At 41.0% G+C, this 26,000-nt stretch overlaps 1 non-coding gene across 1 annotated transcript; it reads left to right on the plus strand.

The window, feature by feature from the left end:
• The first annotated feature begins 24,258 nt into the window (after positions 1 to 24,258).
• Positions 24,259 to 24,332, plus strand: Trnas-cga. Its single transcript has one exon. It is a non-coding gene; the product is annotated as a tRNA-Ser (tRNA).
• Positions 24,333 to 26,000: the final 1,668 nt, after the last annotated feature.

Genomic DNA, 26,000 nt, shown 5'->3' on the forward strand with positions numbered 1-26,000 from the left:
GGTTCACGTGTGAATATGCAGAGATAATTACATTTCTTCGCCATAGATTGTCGGTGATAGACCGTACGGGACCCAATAATGTAGACATGTTGTAGGTCCTTCAACCACAAAAAGTGAGATTTCCACGAGCAAAGAACAACATTGCAACGTCGCTCATTGGCCACACACATTGATTATCACGGAGAACAGGCATGCTACTTCTTATTCATACATCGATAATGAACACCTTAAAATCAGCCAACATTATGACTATAATCAGTCATTTGGAAATATGCTGAACATCACAGTCAACGGTTAACTAATAAAATACAAGAAATTCGGGTAGTAGATGATGACACTGCTCTGTATGTAGGATTCCTAGTTGCTTCATAAGACTTCAGTTCTATTCTAATCTTTAAGGAATTATAGCAGACGTTAAACAATGCAGAAAGTTTATTTACTGTTTTTGTGGTCTTACATATCTTTTTCTCTCAATGAACAAAAGAGACAACTTTCTTTCAACAATAAAGTGATCAGTATTTGTGTACCATTTCGTTTTGCTGTTAATAATTTGAAGATAAAACGTATTAAGAAGAACTTCCCTTTCTTAAATTGCTTAAGAGAAGATTGCGAATAATACATTTCCTTTGTTAATCTATTTTCTTCACAAATAGGGGAAAATGGTTACTTTCCTTCTTCATAAATGAACCTTTGTCCTTTTTTTCGAACTGCGATGTAATGAAAGAATATAAAACAAAGAACAGAAAGAGTGGCAGATTCACCGTTTTATTCGAGCTCTTGAGCTGCGAGAGCTACAAGAATGTATAGCACGATTCGCTGGGAGAAGAACCAAACGTGCAGCACGCACGAGGTAATATTTGTTGAACGCTCGTGTGCTGTTTCTGAAGACTAGCGTTGGACTTGCCTCACGAGTTTCAGTGTTGAGATGTCGCCAGGGAATTGAAAAACAAAAAATGGTAATGCGTAAGGTGACCGCTCGAGATTAGCGGGAAATCTGGGATCGAGTCCCACTCCGGCACAAATTATCATTGTCGTCACTCCGTTATACAAATGATGTTTGCTCACATTCGCAACTGCGAATACATTTCATGTGTGGTATAATAATGTTAAAGAACTTGAATTTGCAATTCTCCCATCTGCTGAGGAACTTCGATAATATGGTTCGAAAAACCAGTTTCTCAAAAATTATTTAGAATATATCTTACGAAACAGCCTGTTCGTCTCTGGCACATCAACGTTGCAGGAAGGTGTAAGGATGACTTCGACGTGTTACGTGGTGTTTTACAGGAAGTTGAGTATAATCTCGCAGAAAGGCATACCAGAAGTGGGCCAAACAAAACGGGAACGGCAGAACACAGTCGGCAACCACATGACTGCGAAGGTTCCTGGCACAGACAGTAGCAGAGAAAGAAACGGGTAGGATAGTCGCGACACGTGGATTCGAAGGAGACTCGATGACCGAGACAGGCGCGATCGATATTGGCCATGTCCAGAGGGATCATTTGTACAAACTGTGGAAACCAGATCACCCAGTCGAAGAGCCAAAGACAGGGACGAAGGACCGTCGCGACAACGATAGGAATGTACGGCTGCTGATGGGAGTGGAGAAACAGTAGGGACGGCGACGGATGAATTTGCATGTTAATTGACAGTCTTTGTGAGGGGAACGAGTAGATTACGTGGAGTGCATTGTGTCTCTAATATTAAAAAGTTTGTGGAATAAGGGAGTCATAGCTTGTATATAATAACGTTAAGTTTTCTATCCCTTTCTGAACGAGGGCTTGTTTATTTGATTTCTTGTTTAAGCCCTACTTAGAAGCATTTGTGTTAGTGAATATGTTGAATTGGTGGGTTATTTATCTTGGAGTTTGATAAGATGTAGGATTCTTGTTGTACATGGTTGTGTGCTTTGTTGTGTACCTCAGGGTTGTACATTCTGGATGGATATAGTGGATGTATGTGTGTGAAATGACATGCTATACTGAGTGCATTAAAGTCTTTGTAGATGTAAACCACAAGGAAAACCTCTTATCTTCGTTGCGTTAAGGAAAGCGCACTCCTGCTGCTGAAGGAGGATGAATGTTATGTTAATGAATACCTGTGATGAATAATGAAATGAATAGAGACGAGGGGGATGGTGAGTGTGGGTTTTGAAGTCAACATCCATTTGATTATCAACGCTCTGGTTGAGGACCTGCCTGTTCCTATTATATGCACTAACCTGCTGAACTCCTTGCTATTGCTTTAAATGGCGAATTTCGTCTGTGGACTGATCCGCTGTAGGCGAGGAAGATGTTGTGGTTCTTGGCTTTATTATGAGATTTAATGTGCATGCTAAGAAAAAACAAAACGACGCATCGCAAAGGAATCATCCGAATGGGACGGAACTGGTAGATGTGGTGTACGTGTACAGACAAACAAATGATTACAATTTCAGAAAAATTGGATGATTTATTAAAAGTAAGAGCTTCTCAAATTGAGCAAGTCAGTAACGCACTGGTCCACCTCTGACCCTTATGCAAGCAGGTATTCAGCTTGGCGCTGTTTGGTAGAGTTGTTGGATGTCCTCCTGAGGGATATCATGCCAAATTCTGTCCAATTGGCGTTTTAGGCCGTCAAAATCCCAAGGTGGTTGCAGGGCCCTGCCTGTAATGCTCCAAACGGTCTCCATTCTGGAGAGATCCGGCGGCCTTGATAGCCGAGGTGGGATTTGGCAAGCACGAATACAGTCAGTGTGGGCGGACATTCTGAAACGTAAGCCATGCCATGAAGGGCAACAAAACGGGGCGTGAATGTCGTCGACGTACCGCTGTGCTGTAAGGGTGCAGCGGATGTCAACCAAAGGAGTCCTACTGAGAAATGAAGTGGCACCCCAGACCATCACTCCTGGTTGTCGGGTCATATGGCGGGCGACAGAGAGCTTTGTATCCCAACGCTATCCGTAACGTGTCCAGACACATCCTCGGCCTGGAATCAAATTGACTGGAGTAGAATTGTCTTCAGTATTGAGTCCCACTTCGAACTGAGCCTCGATGACCGTCGAAGACTTGTATGGGGAGTCGAATAAATTATCCAGTCTTTCTGAAATTAGAATCATTTGTTTGTCTTCACATGTACATCACATCTACCGACTTCCATCCCACTCGGATAATTCCTTCGTGATGCGTTGTTAGTTTCCTTTAGGCAGAGATGTGTCGCCTAACTTTTGAGTTATAGTTAGTAAATGCAGTTGTGTAGAAACTGGAAAGGTTTATGCAAGACTGGCGCTTGTTTCCAAAGGTCATTGCGGATGCGTTATGATCGCTAGTGCCTAAAGAGAGGACTGTGCCTAGGAGAGGTCTTGTTGATGCGTAGATCAGTATAGTTACATAGCTGAAAGCAGTCTTGCTTCCATTATCAACCGCAGCGTCAGAAACGCCAGTCTGGTGGCTTTATCTAAAGCCAGACTGGTCATCATCATGTAACACATCCTCAGTTCCCTTTTCATTTTTCTGTATACTATTCTTGTCAGCAACTTGGGTTAATGAGCTGTTAAGGAGATTGTGCGATAATTCTCGCACTTGTCAGCTCCTGCAGTCTTTAGAATTGTGTGGATGATATTTTTCCGAAAGTCAGATGGTATATCGCCAGTCTCATACAATCTACACACCAATGTGAATAATCGCTTTGTTGACAGTTCCTCCAATGATTATAGGAATTCTGATGGAATGCTATCCGTCCCTTCTGCTTTATTAGACACTAAATTTTCCAAGGCTCTTTTGAATTCTGATCCCCTATCTCTTCTATATCGATTCCTGTTTCTTCTTCTGTCATATCAGTCAAATCTTCCTCTTATAGAGGTCTTCAATGTACTCTTTCCACCTGTCCTCTCTCTTCTCTGTATTTAACAGTGGACTTCCCATTGCACTCTTAATGTTACCATCCTCGCTTTTAACTTCACCCAAGATTGTTTTGATTTTTCTGTATGCTAAGTTAGTACTTCCCACAGTCATTTCTTTTCCAATTTCTTCTCTTTTTTTCCTTGCGGCCATTTCGCCTTAGCTTTCATTCACATACTATTTGTTGCATCCTGCCTACCTGTCCAAATTGGGTGCCTAGGAAACATGCCTTCTCGGATCACTAGGCAACAATTCAAGCAAATCGTATTAATGAGGTTCATTACAGTAAGATAAATGACAATACTTAACTTTGAGAATTTACAATGACATGTCGCAAGCAAAGGGCGACATGTGAATAAGAAAACTCTTCTGTATATTAACGTAGTGGAAGCGAAATGACTAGTCTTGATGCTATTCTTGAAGTCGCTGCTGTAAAACTCATAGAGTGTCGAGGGCGGTACCATCGGGTTGTCGTCCTAGAGAGGAGCCAGTCTGCGTGCAATTGGCTAACGTCTTCTTCACAGCCCTCTCTGATCTGACGCTCCCGACCAGCGTGCTGGCGCTTGACTTTACACCAGAACACTATTTATTTCATCCCTAAGCGGTTTGTATTTCTTTGTTCCTGAATTTCCTTGAACATTTTTGTACTTTCTTCTTTCATCGATCAATGGTAGTAATTCTTCTGTTACACATGGTTTCTTCGCAGTTACTTTCTTTGTGTGTATGTTATTTTTTCCAATTTCTGTGATTGCCTTTTAGGGATGTCCCTTCCTCTTCAACCGGACCGCCTACTGGGCTGTTCTTTACGGCAGTATCTATAGCCTCAGAGAACTTCAAGCGTATCTCTTCATTCCTTAGTACGTTTGTATCCCACTTCTTTGCACAATGATTCTTTATGACTAGTCTCTTGAACTTCAGCCTACTCTTCACCGCTACTAAATTGTGAACTGTGTTTACATCTGCTCCTAGGTCTCTTGAACTTCAGCCTACTCTTCACCGCTACTAAATTGTGAACTGTGACTATATCTGCTCCTAGGTGCACCTTACAATCCAGTATCTGATTTCGGAATCATTTAATCTAACTGGAATCCTCCCATACCTCCCGGCCTTTTCCAAGTGTACCTCCTCCTCTTGTTATTCTTGAACAGAGTATTCGCTACTACTAGCTGGATTTTATTGTAAAACTCAAGTAATCTTTCTCCCCTCATTTTCCTAGCACCAAGTCCATATTCTCCTGTTGCCCTTTCTTCTATTCCTTCCCCTACAATCTCATTCCAGTCCCCTATGAGTTTTTGATTTTCATCTCCCTTTACGTTCTAAGTTATCCGTTCAGTATCCTCAGATACTTTCTCTATCTCTTCATCTTCAGCTTGCGACAATCGGCATGTATACTTAACTTTAACGTGACGGAATGTGCGCTCGTCTTGAGAAACAATTCCATGACTGAACTTCTGTATTCGCGCTACAACCCCCAAATTGAGTACTTTACCGGCATCTCTCGAATCGAACTCTGTGAACTCGGCAACGTTACCATTAACGTATTGGCGTGTGTATTCTCCAGGGAATTTGGGTCCATATTCTGTCTGTGTGTGAATCGTGAAGGTTACAGTAGATCGTGATGATCTAGTTTCTAAAGACTGTATGTTAGAATGTATGCTAGTGACACTAAATCGGTAGTGCTGACGCCAATGATGCATTCATATTTTTTTCCTTTCATAATTTGTGTATGTACTGTGCAAGGTCAAAATGTTTCTAAAAAGATAAAAATGATTCCTTTATTTCCTTGAGGTGTTGTATGTTGTATGTAGATTTGCATTTAGTTGTAGCTCATAGCTTTGCAATCATTGTTTTACTTTTATGATAAATGGTTCAAATCTGTGACTATTTAGCTAAGAGCGGGATTTCTCGATTTTTCTGTATGTATCAGTATTTTTTGCAACATTTCTTTTCTTGACATCGGGATGATGTGACCTGTATTTACTTGTAGTGAAGATTAGTATCACTATTACAACAAAACTCTTAGTGTTATAGTATTTTTTTTGTAATGTCAAAGATGATGTGATTTGTATGCATTTGTGTTGGGAATTATTGTCTCGTTACAATAACTAAATTTCTCAACGTTGTAATATTTGTTTTCTTAACGTTAAAGTAATTCAGTGAATGTGTATTCACTGCCAATCGTCGTCACCACAATGAATGCCTTTCTATTTTCCTTTTGACGTAATATGGCTGCGATTACTGAATTAAATGTGACATGTGGGTTCCGTATAGTATTTGTGTTCGAGTGAATTATCTGCGGAGTGTGAATAACCATTGACGAAAGAAATTGTTAAATTAAAGAATGCGGAAGATTTATTTTTGTGATTAGGAAGTGGTTTTCTTTTTCGATTTTTTAAAGTAAGACAATCTTTGACCCCACCCTAAACGAGAATGAGTAAGTCGCGGCACTAGTGAGTTTACTAAGACAATCAATTAGTGAGTGTTTGCGGAAGTCAAAACAGCTGTATTTTGTAAAACTGATGGACTAAATGGATAAAATTGGACTGATGTTTCTTTTGAGAATGTAATTAAATTTTATACACACCAGCGTTGTGCCTGGATGGTTGTATCTGGTGTATGAGCGTATGAATAGTATTGCAGATAAGCGTTTTGAATTTAAAGATACAGTGTTGTGAGTCTGATCTCATTGACCACCAATCGCGTCACCATGATAGGGAAATTTTTGATCTATGATAGCATGCTTGGGAATATCCCACAATCTTTTCTGAGTAAATTAACTCCTGGCGCAATTTTACCTTCGATCACTGGTAGGGTGAATCAAGTAAGCCAATTGCCTAGCCGACTTCTTTCACGACATGATAATTTCCATCATCCTTGAATCATAGAAACAATTGCACGAGATCCGATAATCCCTTAACCACCCAATTCTCCGTTTAATGTAGGACAGTGGTTCTCAACAGGTGGTCCGCGAACTATGCCAGAAGGGTCCACAAGATGCTATTAGAATAAAAAATATATTAAATATATTTCGTATGATAACATATTTTTTGTTTTGGCCGCTTCCTGCATGAGCAGTTTTAAGCTCAATATTTTTTCAATAATGAATATGTTAATGTTTTTCTAAGTACCAAAAATAGAAAACGTATAAAATGACTCTTAATTTGGCTTTTTTAGGTACTTGATAATGTGATATGAGAAGGTACCAATCATGCTCGATGAGGGGGTCCTCGAGAAAATTTTGTTGGGAACCCCTGATGTAGACACATCTTTGTGACGCAATGGTTGAGCAAATGTAATCTTTCATATAATAAATAGTTTCTCGCTCTTGTTCGATTTAAGTACGGACGTGTCCCGACTGCGTGGATACGTTTTCTTTCTTTTCTGCCTGGTCGAAAACAGTCAGGGGCCCCTTTTGTCACCTGTTCACCAACGGCCGGTTACGCCTGCAAGGCTGGGGGGATTGACCCATTAGAAAGAAATCCAGCGACTCTTATGGTGTAGATGTCGAGTCGTCGTCACGGCGGTGCGAGACGCTATAGCGAGACGCGCCTTCCTATTTTGCCGATCCGGGAGCAAATCAGTTACAGATCTTGTGGCTGTTTTCGTAATATAGCCAACGCGGCGTCAGGGCATTGGTTGCTCGACATCGGTAGAATAGAAAGCTATTCTTTACGAACTATTTTTCAAAGCGTTCTCTGGTGCTGATCCACACAATGACTCTGTGTCAAGGTGACGCTCTTGGTCGCACTCCAAAATGACTAAATAGTTATTGTATCGAAAAAAAATGGTTCAAATGGCTCTGAGCACTATGGGACTTAACATCTATGGTCATCAGTCCCCTAGAACTTAGAACTACTTAAACCTAACTAACCTAAGGACATCACACAACACCCAGTCATCACGAGGCAGAGAAAATCCCTGACCCCGCCGGGAATCGAACCCGTGAACCCCGGCGCGGGAAGCGAGAACTCTACCGCACGACCATGAGCTTCGGACTATTGTATCGACAAATTGGCACCACAATGTTCGGTAAACAACAAACTTTTCCACTCATGTGCACTAAATGCATTGGCCATTCATTCCACTTCATGTGGAAGGGACAGAGACTTTGTGGTGTTCTTGTCTGATTGGCAGACGGGTGGTTGTATGACTTTGATTGGACGAAGTTAGCCGAGTGGTTTTCTTAGGAGAAGCTAAGTGAAACTGAGATGCGAAGTACGATTGTATTCCTGGTGCCACGCTTCGAGTGGAGCGCGAGTATATTCTTGTGGCAGGCTTTGAGAAGAGCAGCCCTCGACAATTTGACACTGGCGGACTTCCGTCGTGAACGAGCAATCCCGTGCGGTGCAGACTCCGAGACCCTGAGAGCGGAATCCGACGGTTATTGACACTGTCTTCACTCTATGATGCCGGGTGTTAAATTTGGTGAGCGTGGCATTATAAAATAAGACACTAGATCTGAACCGTGTTTGTCAAGAGCGAATCGCGAGTTTCACTTAGATTCATTCCGTTCATTCACTAGCCCATTTCTCTTTAACTCATGAGTGAACGAGAGATTCGTGATTACTTATTAGTTACCGAGTAGATGTAATTTCATCTCATGCATGCTTAATTAATTTTTATGTTCTGTACTCTGATTAAAGCAATTCTTTTCGTCCAGTGACATCGCGTAGATTTTGGGATGAACTTATTCCAAGTGATACCCTTCGTTGCGTCTTGCTAGTTTCTCTTGCTTTTTAAAGACGTTAATCACTGTTCAACTGTCCCTTTGAGATTTACATAACTTGTGGAATTCTTACTGCTTTTCTGATATTTATGAGCAATATAAAATAGTGTAATGTGGTTGGACTTAAAGATTTCTTTCAGTCGTTAGACCGCCCCTTTCACCTGTTTTACTCCCTTCTTAACTACTGCTTCTCTTTCACGTTTCTCGAGTTTTATAAAAGCAGTCTGGATTTTGTAAATAACTTTTTGGTCCCTGTATTTTATCCATGTTACCTTCACAATTTCCTAGAGTGTAGTCCAGCCCACATTGCCAAAAGCGTTCTTTCGGAATCCTGTGGGACGCAATGATTATCCGCTCGTGGCGACTTGTGTAGACTGCAAGTGATTGCAAACACACACCGAATCCTACGAAGAGCTGACAAAGTAAGTGAGGTATTTTATGTCACGTCGACAACGAGGTCATTATAGACAGCCAATGAAGTGATGTTGGAAGCGGCTATTCACGGATCAATCCTTAGAGACAATTAAAACCTATCTTATATAAAAGCCAGTATTTGTTGTTATTAGGAGAAAGGAAGGTTGCTTTGAACATGTTTCTGCATCTTCAGTTCAGAAAGCGGTTGAAAGATAGCTGGTATTTTGGCAACTGCGTATTTAACACTGTTCAAACAGAATGACACATCCAAGGAGCAGCTAAATATATAGAAAACGTGCGTTAGACGACTGTACTGTAGACTGATTTCCTTACGGTAGGCCTGATGAGTCGCGCTGTGGTAATCCCTTACAGGAATGTAAATGAGTTTTAGGAAGAGTAGGCAGATATCCGTGATACACAATTTAAAATATTAAGGAAATAAAAAAGTGGTAGAAAAACATCGCAGGATTCGTTTCAACTTCTAGCGCAACATTGATCAAAAACAAAAAACATGCGTATACACAGTACACTATACATTTTAAGATCCCGTCATTTACAGTAAATCCTGTGTGTTTTGAGTGCCGGTAGTTTTAGTAACACAGTTAAATGTAGAAAGAGACTGTAAGTGTGTGCGTGCTTGTGTGTGTGTGTATGTGTGTGTGTGTGTGTGTGTGTGTGTGTGTGATAAATGGTGCCCATGAACCCATGCAGCATAACCACTATGTATATCCCCAACGAAGTAATTAGAGTAATTAGATTGTGCCGACGAGAACGCTGCGTATATGCCTGAGCAGAAAGGCGTCCAGGCACTGCAACACCCTTGCTGCCACTTTCTGTACAGTTCTACAAAAGGCGGAGTCTAATGATAATGCTACAAATGCTACAACACGCTCAAAGGTGGCCGGTACTGGCGCAAATACGCGCACATAATCTCAAAAATACTGCGCGGTAATTCAATAGCATTACCCGGCAAAGCAGCCACGACATAAGGTTTCTTTTATACGAGTATATCATCATTCCAGTGAACAGTGCCCTCCACACAAAGGAGAAGAGTGCAATGAAAATAAATCTCAGGCCTCTTGACTCAGATTGCTACGTATTCGTACCCTCACTGATTTGACACATCTTAGGTACCTGTACGATATATGTTGCGTCATTGTAAGCCCGAAAGAGGTGAAATACCAACATTCTTCTTTTGCGTGTTCTCGCCGCTTCAACTTCTGCTTTTGATTTTCAGGCACCAGCAAAAAGATCTAAGGACTATCGCGTCCAATAGATCATAAATTTAGCAAAGGAGATGGCCTAAAGAGAGAAGAACTGTCATAGAAGTTGATATTCTATGTAAACATTCGTTTATTTGACATGACTAAATAGATGCTTCCTGAATGTATAGTTATTGCCATCTGCTTATTTGGACTTGCAAGTATAGTGGTCAAAGGAGACAGCCACCATAGGCGTTGTGACCTTGTTAATTACTGGTAACAAGTTTAATGGATCGATTGCTCACACCACCAAGCTATTAGGCTTTCGTCAACCCCTTACTAAGTTTCTCCCACGTGGATTTAGGTGAAAGTTCCACCAGGAAAAGACTACGAAATGGAAACTTTGGACAGAGCGAACCCACATACACGTGCAATTCAGAGCCTTTTTGTCCTTGTCACTCAGCTGTCAGGCCACTATGGAAAGCATGTTCTGTGAGGAGTATGACGCAAAAGCAGTTTCATGCTCGTTATCATGCAACTCAGTTACTGTAACAGAATGTAGCTGTGTTCAGTCCTTGTCCCCATCGGAAAGCAGCAGATTTGTGCATCTCTCTTCTTCGAGAGTGGGTGAGACTTTCATATAGCCTTCTAAGACTTTTGTCGATTTTAGAGTCCTTCCTACGCCTTATTTTCCTGTTTTAATAAAGCGTCTGAATTTGTCGCTGGAGGAGGCCGCTCTTTATAGACCGCCTAATTACTACGTTTACCTAAATGACAGTGTGATGATAAAAAAGTCGGCAGCTTTACTCCTGAACACAGGGTCGCCTATGCCTTCCCAATGGGTGTCCAGACTCAGAAACTACTCAGCATATTTCTTCCAGCCTTTGCACATCCGCCTCTACGCCGCAGAAAAGATGTGAAGAAGCTAAACTGGTCAGTTCTTCACCTTGGTCTTTCATTCACTCCATCTGCCCTGCCACATTCTCTATTTTGTTTCAACTGACTTAACACAATATCACATAATATTTGGTTCTGAACGTCCAGTCTAAGTAGTTACATTTTGTCACGTACCTCAGCAGAAATATTGTATGCGATCTATGTAAACAAGAAAACATGCTGAGAAACTGCAATAATTAAGCACTATAGATTAAAAATGGTGTTAATATAGCTGTATGGGTAGACACCTAAAATCTACTACACGAAATTTAAAAAAATAGCCAATTAATAAAACCATTAAGTCTCCAGTTGACTCAGTAAAATGATTCACTTCAGGAGGGTACAAATTACAATTTAGAATAGTCCTAATATTTTAGTTACTTGTATATTAAAAATATGGGTGTTAGATGAAGAATACATGTAGTTTAATACATGTAATTTAACCCAATAGCCTCCTCCAGGTCATACATTGAGGGTGTTCAAATGAAAGCATTGCCTACAAATCTCAAGCATTTATACATAAATATCAATATAATTAACAATAAAATTAAGCAAACAAACACAGACAGAATTATGAAAATTAGAAACACTTAGGGCTGACTGAATAAACGTTGAAGATATAAGATTAATTTTGACTTCAGTTCATAAATTAAACCTAATTCACGAACTTATTGTGTTGCATAACACTAAACTTGGATCAATTGAGCGAAATTCAGTGTTAATTTAAATTAGCTTGAGACACACTTGGCAGCATTAGTAAATAAGCTATCGACACGAATATCACGCTATGATTGCATATTTTAATCATGCATTGTAGATGTACAATTTTGTTATTGAAAGTTTTGCGTTGCAGACGAAGGAAACTAAGCAGAAGAAACTTCCAAAACTTCTTCAGTGCCGTTATTCACAGCCGAAAAAAAAAACAGATATCCGTAAAGCAAACGAAAAAAATATATTTCTTATCGCCAAGGCTCTTGAACACAGAACTCTTCCCACCATAATGGCCCAGAAAGCTAGGAAAACAGTAATTGGCTTATTCAGTAACGTCACAATTAATTTTATTACCGATACTGAAGAGAATGCAAGGCTCAGCATTTGATAATTCATTACCAACTGGTGCTGGCTGGTAAGTGGTGTGGTGATTTAACTTTGAACACAAACTATAGGCAATCTTGGCATCACATCCCCTCAGGCATTCAGTTGCTTGCTGAGCATGAGAAATACATATGTATTACAGATCGTTCGCCGTGGATTTGGATGCAATACTTGTAGATTTTAATCGACGTTATTCAATGCTAAAGAAGCTATTGGTGCTAGAAAGCAGCCGAGATTGCGTGCTTACGTAGAGCTTTCATCAAGTTGAAGATTAGCTTGACCACCATAGTGATATATTGGGCATTGTTTCTTTGGAGGCTGTGTACCCTTGCCTTGCTCAATCCTCTTAACAGAATTACTCACCCAGACATATGAGAACATAAGAAGGGGGGCGAGGGCTGGGTTCATGCAAGCTATGTCTTCATTGTTGCAGATCTCCTTGTGTAGACAAATGCTGCAGCCCTCCCACTTCTCTAGACCAACTGGGTGAGGTATAAATGGCGAGAAATTAAAAAAAAAATGTGGTGGAGTGTTGTACAATTGGTTGTCTATATGGGACCAACCTTCATGTTTGCCAGATCTCCAATTATCTTAGTTGCAGCATTTTATGACACACTATTATATTATTTTGTGTATTTCAACTTTTCTTAATTGCTATAATTTATCATCCAAAAATGGCTGCATCTATATATGTGACACACACACACACACACACACACACACACACACACACATATATATATATATATATATATATATATATATATATATATATATATATATATATATATATATATGTGTGTGTGTGTGTGTGTGTCAACCTCGTCGTAATTACTGTAACTTATGCTCCAAAAATCGATGTCATGGCTGCATAAGATGCTCCCCCACCATCAGCCCATGTTGGGGCTTACCCCATCACTCGTCCAGGTATGGTAGCCATCATCATGTATGTCGGCCAATCACCATGATGTAGCAGCAACAGCAGAAGCAGAGCAGAGATCAGTCACTGCCCCAGGTAGAATAAAAGTAAGCTGAATGGGTGATGGGGGCTTGGCTGAATTACTATAATTTACCACCCAATAAAACGATGACAATGGCAGCCAAGAACTTGGAGACTGGCACCCTACATATGACGACTTTCCACTTTTATGTGCAGTTTTAGCCCAATTTGATACAATTTTTGGCCAGTTTTCTCCCAGTCTCCCAAATACTCACTTTCAAGATCGTCATCCAAATACCTAGGCAGATAATCGTAAATATGAGGCTTGTAATGTTTAATAGTTACCACAGTGTATTGTATACTCTTGCTACATGCAAATTATATTGATATCCCATGGTTCCATGTTAAACTATTACCATAGTACATTACTTAAACAAATACTCCCTTACTAGGTACCAAACATATTTATGTAGGAACGTTTCAGTGTAAGGACTTGTTCTTGCATTATTATTGTGTTAAAAACAAAGGTCGACACACTATGTTGTCACTATCACCAGAACATTGGAATTGTAACAGTAATACACTTACCACAAGTTTAAAATTGTATAGCTCAGTAGTGCAACTTCCACCATAGATCACTGCCTTGTGTAGTAGTAAAGTGGGAATGTAAGAGGTATGCACTTTATTTAAAACAAACAAAAAAATGCAAGGAGTGGTCCCATGTGCTATCATATGCAGGGAATGTACTTGCCTCTCCCGATAACAGCCACACGTTCCACAACCACTGCCGCCACTGCTGCTACCACACCACACTCCAGCGTTTTCAGGACACCTAAAGAGAAGAAGCCACCTCAGCCGATTGTCGCTCACAGTGCTTCGTCAGTAGTGGAATAACAAATCATGCTGGTAACAGATAAGCCTTTGTCATTGAGCAGCAACACACAGTGGGCTACAGTCTGACCACAGTATACAGGTAGTAATCACTAGTCTTAAACACACTCTAATAATTTTATAACTCATATATTAGTCATTACCAGAAATAAGACTAGATTAACATTCCATACCCCTGACATACTTTCCTGTAGCAAGACTTTTACAGTTGAAAGATGACAGTTTGTCCCCTTTCATTATAGCTGTGTGTAGCTTGCTTTCTACATGACAAATTTGTTTTCCCTGCTTTTGGTAAGGAATAATGAAAGTGTGTCTATTTATTTACTCTTGTGCAGATCGTTTCCACCTCCTTTCCCGTCTGTGTGTGTTGCACAACTTAGATGCAGTGAATGTTTTCAAACCACACACTTCTGTAGTCAGAGACTATGCCAGAGTCATTAGGCTGCAGATCAACTTAACTTTTCGACTATTTGGGAGAGCCAGAAACATAGCTAAGGGAAGTGAAGTGAATGCTCCGACCTTGTGTGAGGTGCAGATATTGGCAGCAGGAGCCCCTTCCTCCTACCTCCAGCTGCTCAGTATCCTGGAACAATGGAGACTAAACTGTTGGCCAGCTGTACAGCCTGGGTTGGTAAGAAATGGGTGTGTTTGGTTTCCTCTGCACTTAGATCATAAACAAGTATTCTGTAAAGAGGTCTTGATTTGATATTTCAATTATTTCAGATCGGTTATTAATCAGAATAGTGTGTAATATTTGTGGACCACGTCTGTGCTAGGACCGGTTGGGGGTGGGGGGGGGGGAGTTATGATGAACGATGTTATATGTGGACAGATTCTACTTTCCTCCTATCCATGAGTAAGATACTCATTTATCAGAATGGTTCAAATTCAATTGGAGTTCTCTTTGTGTGAGTGATAGACTGTGGCCACCTAGGATCTCGTGCTCTCAGACTTAATGCTAGTACATTTTAACTGCAGTAACTGCACAGATTTTGCTCCCTGAATTTAATGAGCCTCATACATCCATTTAAACTGATTTTTGGGTTTGTTATATAAATTTTATGTAACTGTCATATTCTGGCCATTTGCAACAAGATGCTCATTTTAACCATGATAATGGCACAGATCTTTCCCCTGAATTTAATGAGTCCCTTCCATGTGTCTAAATTGAATTCTGGGGATATCAAATTAACTTTCCATAACTGATAGATTCTGGCCTCCCATGACCACATGCTCTGTTGAGTCAATGATAGTTCATTTTAACGATGTTAATTGCGCAGATCGTTTCATGCTGAATTTATAGGCCCTCTCTTCTATGCCTATCTGTATTCAGTCTTGAGGAAACTATATTAATATTCCTAACCAATTGATTTTTGCTCACCCACCACCACATGAACTCTTGTGTGCATGTCCTATCCTATGATACTAACTGTAGCACAAATAAAAGGAGAATTAGGAATGCAACATGTCACACACATATAGGGACGATTTTTAATCATCAGTGGGTTCTACACTGTTGTGACCTTATGTGTGGTAATAACGAATTCATGGGGCACACCAGTGCATTTCTCACTGTTGTTCTGCAGTGTGATCTAGGTTCTTCCGTACATTTCATTTCTTTTGCCCATACCCTGATAAACCGGACTGCAACTGACTGAACTATATCCTACCAGTTCTGTTCTTGATGTATATGCTAGGTAAATGATAAGGCCCCTATTCCAACTGTAAAGCATTTTTATGAAGTAGAGAGAGGGTCATGATATACAACGTGTCTCATACCTTTTTGGTCAAATTGAAACAAGTGACAGTGGGTCCACAACTGATTATATTGAGATAGGAACCAATGGTCGGAAATGCATATTTCTTGTGTTATGGACGTACACAGTGTACACTGCATAACAACAATATAGCTCACAGTAACTGTTCAAAGTGACGGCCACCAGCCTCAATTCGTGTATTGCAGTGGCACATGCAGTTTTACCATACCTTCACAAAGATCCTGGGTGTCTGCTGTGCACTGGTACAGGCACCAGGTGATAAACAGCTTACACCCATGACCACCAAACAGACATATTGTACACAACTTCACTCTTAGCGTGTGTGTCATGTGACAACTGCATGCACCACACCATATGCACTCACTATCCATGATGTCAGTTGCCCATCGCATCAGACAGCTTGTGATATGTCCGTTGATAGATGTGTTAGTGCACACAATGCACGACTTGTAGCCAAAGATGTAACGTTACTCGTCACAAGAGTTGGCAGACATGCATTTAATGAACAGTGGAGCAGGATGTTATGTCCATTATGCAGCACGAATGTACAGGGAACGCTTTCCCAGCAGGAGTCATCCTAACTGGAAGAAATTTAGCTACACTTACGAGCGACAGGGTCATTCATGCCTCAGACAGCCGGCCAAGGCTCTCCCCAAAGACACAAGGCTTGCAGGAGATGGTGCTGGATCATATGTCCAACCAACCAGCAACAAGCACTCATCAACCTGTCCATGAAAAGCACCCACCCAAGGATACAGCGTCGAGAGCACTGGCGGAACAGGTATTACACCCCTACCATGAAGAACGTGTGCAAGCACTGGGATCAATGGATTTTCATCCCTGCATTCACTTCTGTCAATGGATTATCCGCCATAATGTTGTAGTGTCAAACTTCGTACAGTTTGTATTGTTCATGGATGACGTCTCATTCATCCATGATGATGTTTTCAAAAGTTGCAACAGCCATGTCTGGGGTGAGGACAATCATCACGCCTCCCACATCGGGGGCCAGCAGATACAATTCTTTGCCAGAGTATGGATGGGCATTGTACAAGATCACCTAATAGGACCTTATTTTCTGCCTATCTGCTTGACTGGTCCACGTTGCCACAGTTTTTGGAGACTGCACCCCTTGTTGTCCGCGAAAGGATGTGGCTTCAAATTCACGGTGCTCCGCCCATTTCGATGTTAATGTCCGCAGGTGCCTGAATAACACGTACCCTCCTACGTGGGAGGTCCTGTCCCATGACCAGCGCAGTCCCCGTATCTCAGACCTATGCACTGTCACCTCTGGGGTTACATCAAGACATTGGTGTATGAAACCCTCACAGAAATGGATCAGGACGTGCTAGCTAGGGTCCAAGTTGCCTGTCTCCTGGTGCGATAGACGCCACGGATCCTTGAGAGTGTGCAGCAGATTTTCATGCATCGTTGCTATGCCTGCGCTGAGGTTGGCGGTCGTCACTCTGAATGATTACTGTGACCTTCGTTGTGTGAATAAAATGGCTCGGTACTGTAACGAAATTAAGCAGTAACATGCTGCGTGACTTAGTTATATCATGAATTGAGCCACATGAAGAAAACAGTTCTCAGAGATCTACTTTGTGTAATTTTCACCATGAATTTCAATATTTAAACTCAAATAAAATCCGTTTTATTTGCAAACTTAGCGAAAGTAACCGCGTCAGAGTTTGGCAACAAACATCAAAAGAACACAAAACTTTAAAACTCCCGTAAATAAATACGTAAATAATTAAGAAAATGGCTATAATTTGGTTTACCTATAACTATGAAAGCCAAATAAACTCGCACTTGGTAAGTAGAAACCCGTAAAATGACTTCTTATCGAATGTATACGCAGTTTAGTAGTTGATAGCTGTCAGATCCAAAGTTCCCACGTATAGAGTGTCTTGCAGCAACAGCCGATGAGCCGTCTAATTGTGATCGTTCAGTGTTCAGAATTTAATGGCGGACTCCACAACTTTCGCGAGATGACACATACTATAACAAACACCTAAGTACACCCAATAAAAGCACTGTACACATCCATGAAAACACATCCCTCCAAAGGGATACGTAAAAACACATGCAATAACAGCTACTATAAAGTATAGGAGAAAGGCAGATACAGGAAATAGCAATAACTACTGTCTATGGAAGGTCAACAATGTCAACACGGACCATAATACGAGGGTGAGTCAAATGAAAATCTTAAATTTTTTTTTAATATTATTTATTGTGCAGAAGTGGTTCAAAGCTGTATCAGTTTCAACATATTCTCCCCCACACTCAATGCAAGGCCTCTAGCGCCTACAAAGTGCATGAATTCCTTTAGAATAGAATTCTTTTGGTAGTCCGCGCAACCACTCAAGCACCGCGTGGCGTACCTCTTCATCAGAACGGAACTTCTTTCCTCCCATTGCCCGTCTTTGAGTGGTCCAAACATATGGAAATCACTTGGGACAAGGTCTGGTGAGTATGGTGGATGAGGAAGACACTCAAAATGCAGGTCTGTGATTGTTGCAACTGTTGTTCGTGCAGTGTGGGGCATTGCACTGTCATGTTGCAAAAGGACACCTGCTGAGAGCAATCCACGTCGCTTTGATTTGATTGCAGGCCGCAGATGATTTTTTAGGAGATCTGTGTATGATGCACTGGTGGCAGTGGTCCCTCTAGGCATGTAATGCTCTAAAATGACGCATTTTTCGTCCCAAAAGAGAGTCAGCATAACCTTCCCTGCTGATGGCTCTGTTCGAAAGTTGTTTGGTTTTGCTGATGAGTAATGGCGCCATTCCTTGCTCGCTCTCTTCGTTTCCGGTTGGTGGAAGTGAACCCAGGTTTCGTCCCCAGTAACGATTCTTGCAAGGAAGCCATCGCCTTCTCGTTCAGAGCACCGAAGAAGTTCTTCATAAACATCAACACGTCGTTGTCTCATTTCAGGAGTCAGATGCCATGGCACGTCGTGCACAGTGTGGTGTGACTAATCAGTAAACATGCTGCAATGTCATTCAGTGTCACTCGGCGGTTTTCCTTCACTATGGCTTCAACTGATACGATGTTCTGTGGAGTCACAACTTGTTGTGCATGACCTGGACGAGGAGGATCTTCCACTGAAGTCACACCACTTGCGAACTTCCTACTCCATTCGTAGACTTGCTGCTGTGACAAACATGCATCACCGTACTGAACCTTCATTCGTCGATGAATTTCAATAGGTTTCACACCTTCACTAAACAAAAACCGAATAACAGAACGCTGTTTTTCCCTGGTGCAAGTCGCAAGTGGGGCAGCCATCTTTATGCTGATACTGCGATGGTATGTGTGCATCTGCACTATGCTGCCACCTACAGGCCATTCTGCACGCTGTTTGTAGCATGCTTACCAACTTACAGGATAACAGCCCGAAATTTCGATTTGTTATTACAAATTTAAGGTTTTCATTTGACTCACCCTCGTACGTTCCACTAAAATGACATTTATTTTTTAAATAAAGCAAAAGAAAGAATTTTGCCACAAGAGAAAAAGTACCTCCCTTTAAAACTACACGAAATTCTCTGATTCTTTACAGGGAGGACAGCACTTGTCACTGCAGCCAATCTTTTTGTAGATGATGCGTCTTGACACCAGCTGTAACTCGTTGATACTGGCGGCGTAATTATTATGGCTGCATTAGTCACGAGATTTGCCATGGATACATTCTCATGCTTAGTACATGATTCTCCATTCAATAATATTATCCTCCTTGACGTTTCTTTGGCCACAGGCTGATCGGATGTAGTCGTCGTTGTGTAGATTCAGTTTTTTTATGAGCGCCATTACAACATTCCATACAGACACTTTTCGGTTCCTACCGTTCCGTACACAGTTTTAAAACAGCACATAATTCACTTCGACCCGCTGATCGCGATATTACAGTCCGTACGCTTTTAGCAATCACGATCGCGAATTCACAGTTCTGGCGGAAAGAGTGCCACATGTCACTATCAGATTGGGTCTCGACGACTACAGTTAACGTTTCAGCGTGTGAGGCAACTCATTAAGTTGCATACGACATAATAAATTGAAAGCACATTAGCTCCTACAACTCAGTTACGTGCAAAACAATTTGGTACCAACCACGACAATCACAGTCCGTTTGCGTTTAAGTATTGTCATTGTCAATGAAGCTCATAGTATTCTCAGTCTATTTCGTTTCATGACATCTACGTCAAAATTTTGTTTATATTGCTACCGAAAAATAAGAACACGGTCATAAATTTTCGTGTGTCTAGCACGATTACACAATACAAACACGTATCCCACGAAGCTGCACACCCTGTCGAAGGCACTCACTGTTCGAATGGAAATATCTATATCGCTGTCGCATCTCATTTCATACAATAGTGCTGGATATTAAATTTACTTTTACACAGCACATTACAGATAAGTATTCCAAAGAAAATTAAACATGCACTGAAACTTCTGCATACCCAATTAAAAGGAGATTCGTGTAGCAATACAAATAAAGCAAAACATAGTAATGTTTCATATTACAGAATAAAATAAGAACATATCCTAGTCTGTCAAAGATACACCACAAAGTAAAAAGGATTACAGGAAAACAAAGAAGAAAAATTTATCCATTGTAATTAGCAATATCTTCACAGTTGTTACGCGGTGTACACTGTGCATGTCCGTAACACAATAAATATGCATTTCCGACTATTGGTTCCCTATCTCATTGTAATCGGCTGTGAACCCACTATCCCCTGTCTCAATATGACCCAAAAGGTTTGAGACATCCTGCATAATAATTCAGTATTCATATCAAGCAATTTGCTGGCAATTAACATTTACGATGCCACTTAGCCACTTCCTTGTGAGCATAATTTAATCGACTCATGAAAGAGAACTGTAACGATCTTTATCTCTATAGGAGCTGATAAGCGTGAGAAAGACTGACCTCTCACCTCATATGAAGTATTTTCAGCGCTCACTACGGTATCTTCCAGCCGAGTCTGTATTCCTATTGTGTACTCAATTAAGTCCTTAAAGTCCTTATCTGTTGTGAATAAAAATTTTTGTACAGCCATTTTGGTGGCTTACACATGACAAGTATTGCGTCGATTGAAGAGCGCCCGCATAGGCCAAGTCTAGCTACAACAGCAATGCATACCAGTGTCTTCATCTAATAAGTGTTCATAGGATTAATTTTCCATCCAAGAAAAGAGCTCACATGTGAGGGGTCTTGCATATAGTGCACCTGCCCGTATCGGTTCTTAGTGTTTCAGGAGTCGTACTTCTCCATATGTGCCATCGATCTGCGTTGATTATCGGCATTGTTTTCTTGTAGCGAAGGTATAATTTGTGCATGTGATTACAAAATGTGTTACTCATCTAGGCTTGTAAATTTTGATTAATTATACATAGAGTAGGTGCAGTTTGATTGGTAATGACTGTAATGGGCAACAATGAGTGAAAATCAGGTTTGGGCTTGTAGTCATGAGGGACGGAGCAATCAAGGTACTATGTTTGAAGAAGGTGAAAATAGTTCAAGGCGATGAAAATGGGCAGGGAGACAGTGTAGAGAGTGAAGTAGCCAATGCAGGGACACTAGAGCTGATCCTATCTCTAAGTGTTGCATACTGTGAAGTAATGACAGAACTGGAAATGCACATTGCGAACGGTATGGACATGACCATGAAAACAGGGGATGCATCTAAACTAGTCTCATTGACAATAGATAAGCGAATGCTGTAAGTTTTGCTCAAAGGCCAAGTAGGGAACATAGTGAAGTAGTTTTGCGCCCCAAAAGTGTTTCACTTTGCAGTCCTAACTGCAGGATATAACGGTCAACATGAAATCTGTTTTTGTGATCGGTTAACCTGAGACTTGCGTTCTGCTATGACATTCGTATAGAATTTTGTTGCTTATTATGCCTGAATGCTGCAAGGTCGTGAGCAAATTTAGTAATGAAATGACACACAGCAAACTTATCAGTCCCTCTGTCATGCGGCAGTGTGCCACCGAGTGCAAGTCTATGTGACGCAATTTAGGCGACTTGCGTGTGAGAGGAAAAATCGAATCCGCAGCTCGTGGTCGTGCGGTAGCGTTCTCGCTTCCCACGCCCGGGTTCCCGTGTTCGATTTCCGGCGGGGTCAGGGATTTTCTCTGCCTCGTGATGACTGGGTGTTGTGTGTTGTCCTTGGATTAGTTAGGTTTAAATAGTTCTAAGTTCTAGGGGACTGATGACCATAGCTGTTAAGTCCCATAGTGCTCAGAGCCATTTGAACCATTTTTTTGGAGAAATCGAACCCTCGGCCCTTCGACTGGTATTCAGCCACACTGACCCACAGCTACAGAAGCAGACAACAAGCTTATGATCCTACGGGAAATCGACACATCTCTCCCTCGGCAATAAAGAGACTTATAATCAAATGAGATGAGTGAGTGCAATTCTCGTTAGCTCCATTGAATAATAAGAGAATGATCGTTGAGCTTGGTCACTGTGTGCAATGATAACACTGTCACAGTAAGAACACAGAGCTTAGGTGTACAACACGTTATATTTCTTATTAATGGGTCGTCTAACAATGGAAAAGTTGTAGGACAGTTTAAATGATCTTGTAATCTGAATTAATTATGAGTATAAAAGATTTTTATTTGCTCTAATTATTGGAGACAACACACAAGTCGTTAACATAGAGCAAAGTTTTTGGAAAAAAAGTGGATTGAATGCACACAAAATGACGCTAAAACTGTGGGAAGGTACCAATTTATATTAAAGACTGCATGGAGAAGACGCAACAAGTTATTCTTTTCTGGGCAGATCGTGAATTCAAAATTAAAGATAGAAAATCATAAATTATGATCAATTGGGCAACTCACATCGTGTGCCAGAACAAGTAAGTAGCTAGCTACTCATCGTATGAATCGCAGTACCAAAGAGTGCAAAACTTCCAAGCTATTTTTCTTACTGTGACAGCGTTATCATTGCACACAGTGACCAAGCTCAACGATCATTCGATTTTCACCTATCAGCACCAGACGATGGCCGGGAGACTAATTGCACCATGGCTGAAACACTAATGCCCCCAAACTTACTTCTCCCTTCTCAATTCTGTATTTTCAAAAAACTTGACATTGCGGCGACGACTCAATGCTACTGCCAATTAAAGGAGGAGAATATTCCTTATTTGATGAGAAAATCGGGACAACACAGCAGAAAGACACATTAACAGACACGAGATTGGTATTGGTCTAGAGCAGTGTCTCCTCAATTGGTCAGCCTCTTTGTGCCAAGCATGGTGGTGAAGTGACTCATTTCATTTGGATGACCAAAATTTTGGGGTGAAAGCAACCATCTTCATCATGGCCTATCGAACTTTGATGTTTATGCAGAAACTCAGTTATTCTCTGGGGACGGCAGTGGCGGCACAGCATCCTCTGCCCACAGATAGGCCAGGAGCCAGCGCTACCCACATTAGCATGGCACATGCTGCAGACTCGCTTCCTTGAAAACTCCCCATCTCCTTGGAGAAGCTCACCTCTCCTTATGAGACTGACTGCCTTGCGCCGAAAACAGGACCCTGAGACCACACCAAGGATGCACCTTCCCAAAGCAAAAAAATGCAGCCTTCTCACAAGTTCGCACGTCGAGTACTCTCAATAAAATAATCACGAAATAGCAATACGTAACAATAATTTCAAAGGTAGCTCCCTGCCATTGATGTAGTTTCCATTCCAGGTGTCCAGCCAACCTTCTTTGTGCGCCACGGTGCTGGGGTGTTTGCAACGGATGCATAGAAGTCAAACTAATCGCTTGGAAATGGTTGTTTACTATCTGGACAATTGCCTACAAAAAGAAAGCACACGTTTATGTTGAAATCTCCGCGGAGTACCTGTGAGCCATAATTTGTAGGTAGTGGTCATCGTCGGGTTTTACTGTTCGCAGTTGATCGCAACGAAGTCAGTCTTCAATGCCTTCCTCTCGCCAATTTGGCTGAATGTTCGAATGACGGCAATCCGGTAGCCAACTTCGCTTGTTGACAACTATTTATGTTGAAAATGGCCGATACATTATAACACAACCTCTGAATACTATCGTTTTATGAATCTGGAATCAATGCTCTTAAACATTCCGACTGATATGAAATTTTACACATAAACGCTACTGCCAATGTAATGGACAAGAATATTGAGATTTTCACTCTGCAGCGGAGTGTGCGCTGATATGAAACTTCCTGGCAGATTTAAACAGTGTGCCAGACCGAGACTCGAATTCTGGACCTTTGCCTTTCGCGGGCAAGTGCTCTACCATTTGAGCTACCCAAGCACGACTCACGCTCCAGCCTCAAGTTTGGAATGTAGGAGACGAGGTACTGGCAGAAGTAAAGCTGTGAGGACGGGCTGTGAGTCGTGCTTGGGTAGCTCAGTGGTAGAGCACTTGCCCGCGAAAGGCAAAGGTCCCGAGTTCGAGTCTCGGCCTGGCACACAGTTTTAATCTGCCAGGAAGTTTGACAAGAATATTGCTTATTTCATGAGAAAAACGGGGCACCACACCAGAAACACGCATTAACAAACGCAAGACATATTTTGGTGAAATGTGTTGTGGTGAATCAATTTTCAAATCATAATGGAATAATAAAGGAGCTTATAGCATAAGTTAAATCAAAATAAATTGCAGTAAATATCTTTAACTGTTCTAATGGAACCTATCGCTGTTTGTGCATCATTCCTTATAGAAATTGCAACGCAGGTGTTTCTGCTCACTGTAGTACCATAGAATGAAAAATTGTTCACTTTAAAGCAAGATCTCAAAGTCTTTGTCGCTGCAGCACGTATTTAGAAGATCCACTGTTAGCCACATTTACCTTATTTACCTAAAAATTGCTCATAAAATAAATAAATATTGTTTATGCTGAAGCCAGTCCGGCGGTGCTTTCATGAACAAACCAGATTGAAAAATAACTTCACGATACAAAGAACTCATGAGACAGTTGAATTTTAACCCTTGCATTATTCCAAAAGCTCAGGAAAAACGCGTAAAAGTGTCCTCCTATGGACCATGTGTTCTTACAGAATCACACATTTACAAAAGACAGAAAAATAACCACATGTTCTCAATAATCCGCGTAAAATTATTTAATGAGTGAGAAAGTAATGTGATAATCGACTGATATGCTCCGAATATCCAACGAAAAGTAAGTATTGATTCTCACGTATTCTAACAAAGAGAGGAAACGCAACTCCAAACCACGTCTTGTTGTAAGTGAACCTGAAAGTTAAAAAACGATTTAATTACGCCATCGCAGCACAAGGAAACAATAATCTCAACAGTGATCCTGGACGACGTAGCTCCAATATGTCAATTTCAGTATCACAAGAAAGATGAACGTATTTTACAAGTCGGCAGTAAGCAAAAGAAATTCACAGCTTTAAGCGGAAATCAAGAGTGAGTGTGTATAGCTGAGCACATTGGGCTAACGAACTCACGTTACTGCAACAAGTAGAGTTTTAAAACTACTGGTGTCGACTGTAGACTATCACAACTAAGTGTAGAGCGGTTCTAGGCGCTTCAGTCCGGAACCACGCGGCTGCTACGGTCGCAGGTTCGAATCCTGCCTCGGGCATGGATGTGTATGATGTCCTTACGTTAGTTAGCTTTAAGTAGTTCTAAGTCTAGGAGACTGATGACCTCAGATGTTAAGTCCTATAGTACTTAGAGCCATTCGAACCATTTGAACTAAGTATAGAGTACGGTGGTTTTCCTATAAGCATTGGTCACTTAACTGCAAGGTGTGTTGCATACCTGTCAGGCGTTACCTCATTTCGATCATGTTGTTTGCTTATGCGATCAGTGTCTTACAAGTTTCCCCTACTAACCAGAAGCGGTGAACTGTCTGGAAACTGAGTAAGGATATATAAAGGGCCACGTAACCTACGGAGCATTTAAGTTCTACACAGTTATAATCTTGTCTGTTACTTCAAATAAACAGTATTTGAAGCAAATTTGAAACTGCTAATGTTTAATTCAGGTTTTATTCGAAAATTGTTGACCTGTAACATGAAACAAAAGGGATGTAGTAGTAAAAATTAAAAAAATAAAGGTTTTCACACAATGAAATTTTCTCAATAAAGGATAATTTTAAAAATGCAAAA

This window comes from Schistocerca piceifrons, chromosome 4, assembly GCF_021461385.2.
Source record: "Schistocerca piceifrons isolate TAMUIC-IGC-003096 chromosome 4, iqSchPice1.1, whole genome shotgun sequence".
Classification (NCBI taxonomy): Eukaryota; Metazoa; Arthropoda; class Insecta; order Orthoptera; family Acrididae; genus Schistocerca; species Schistocerca piceifrons.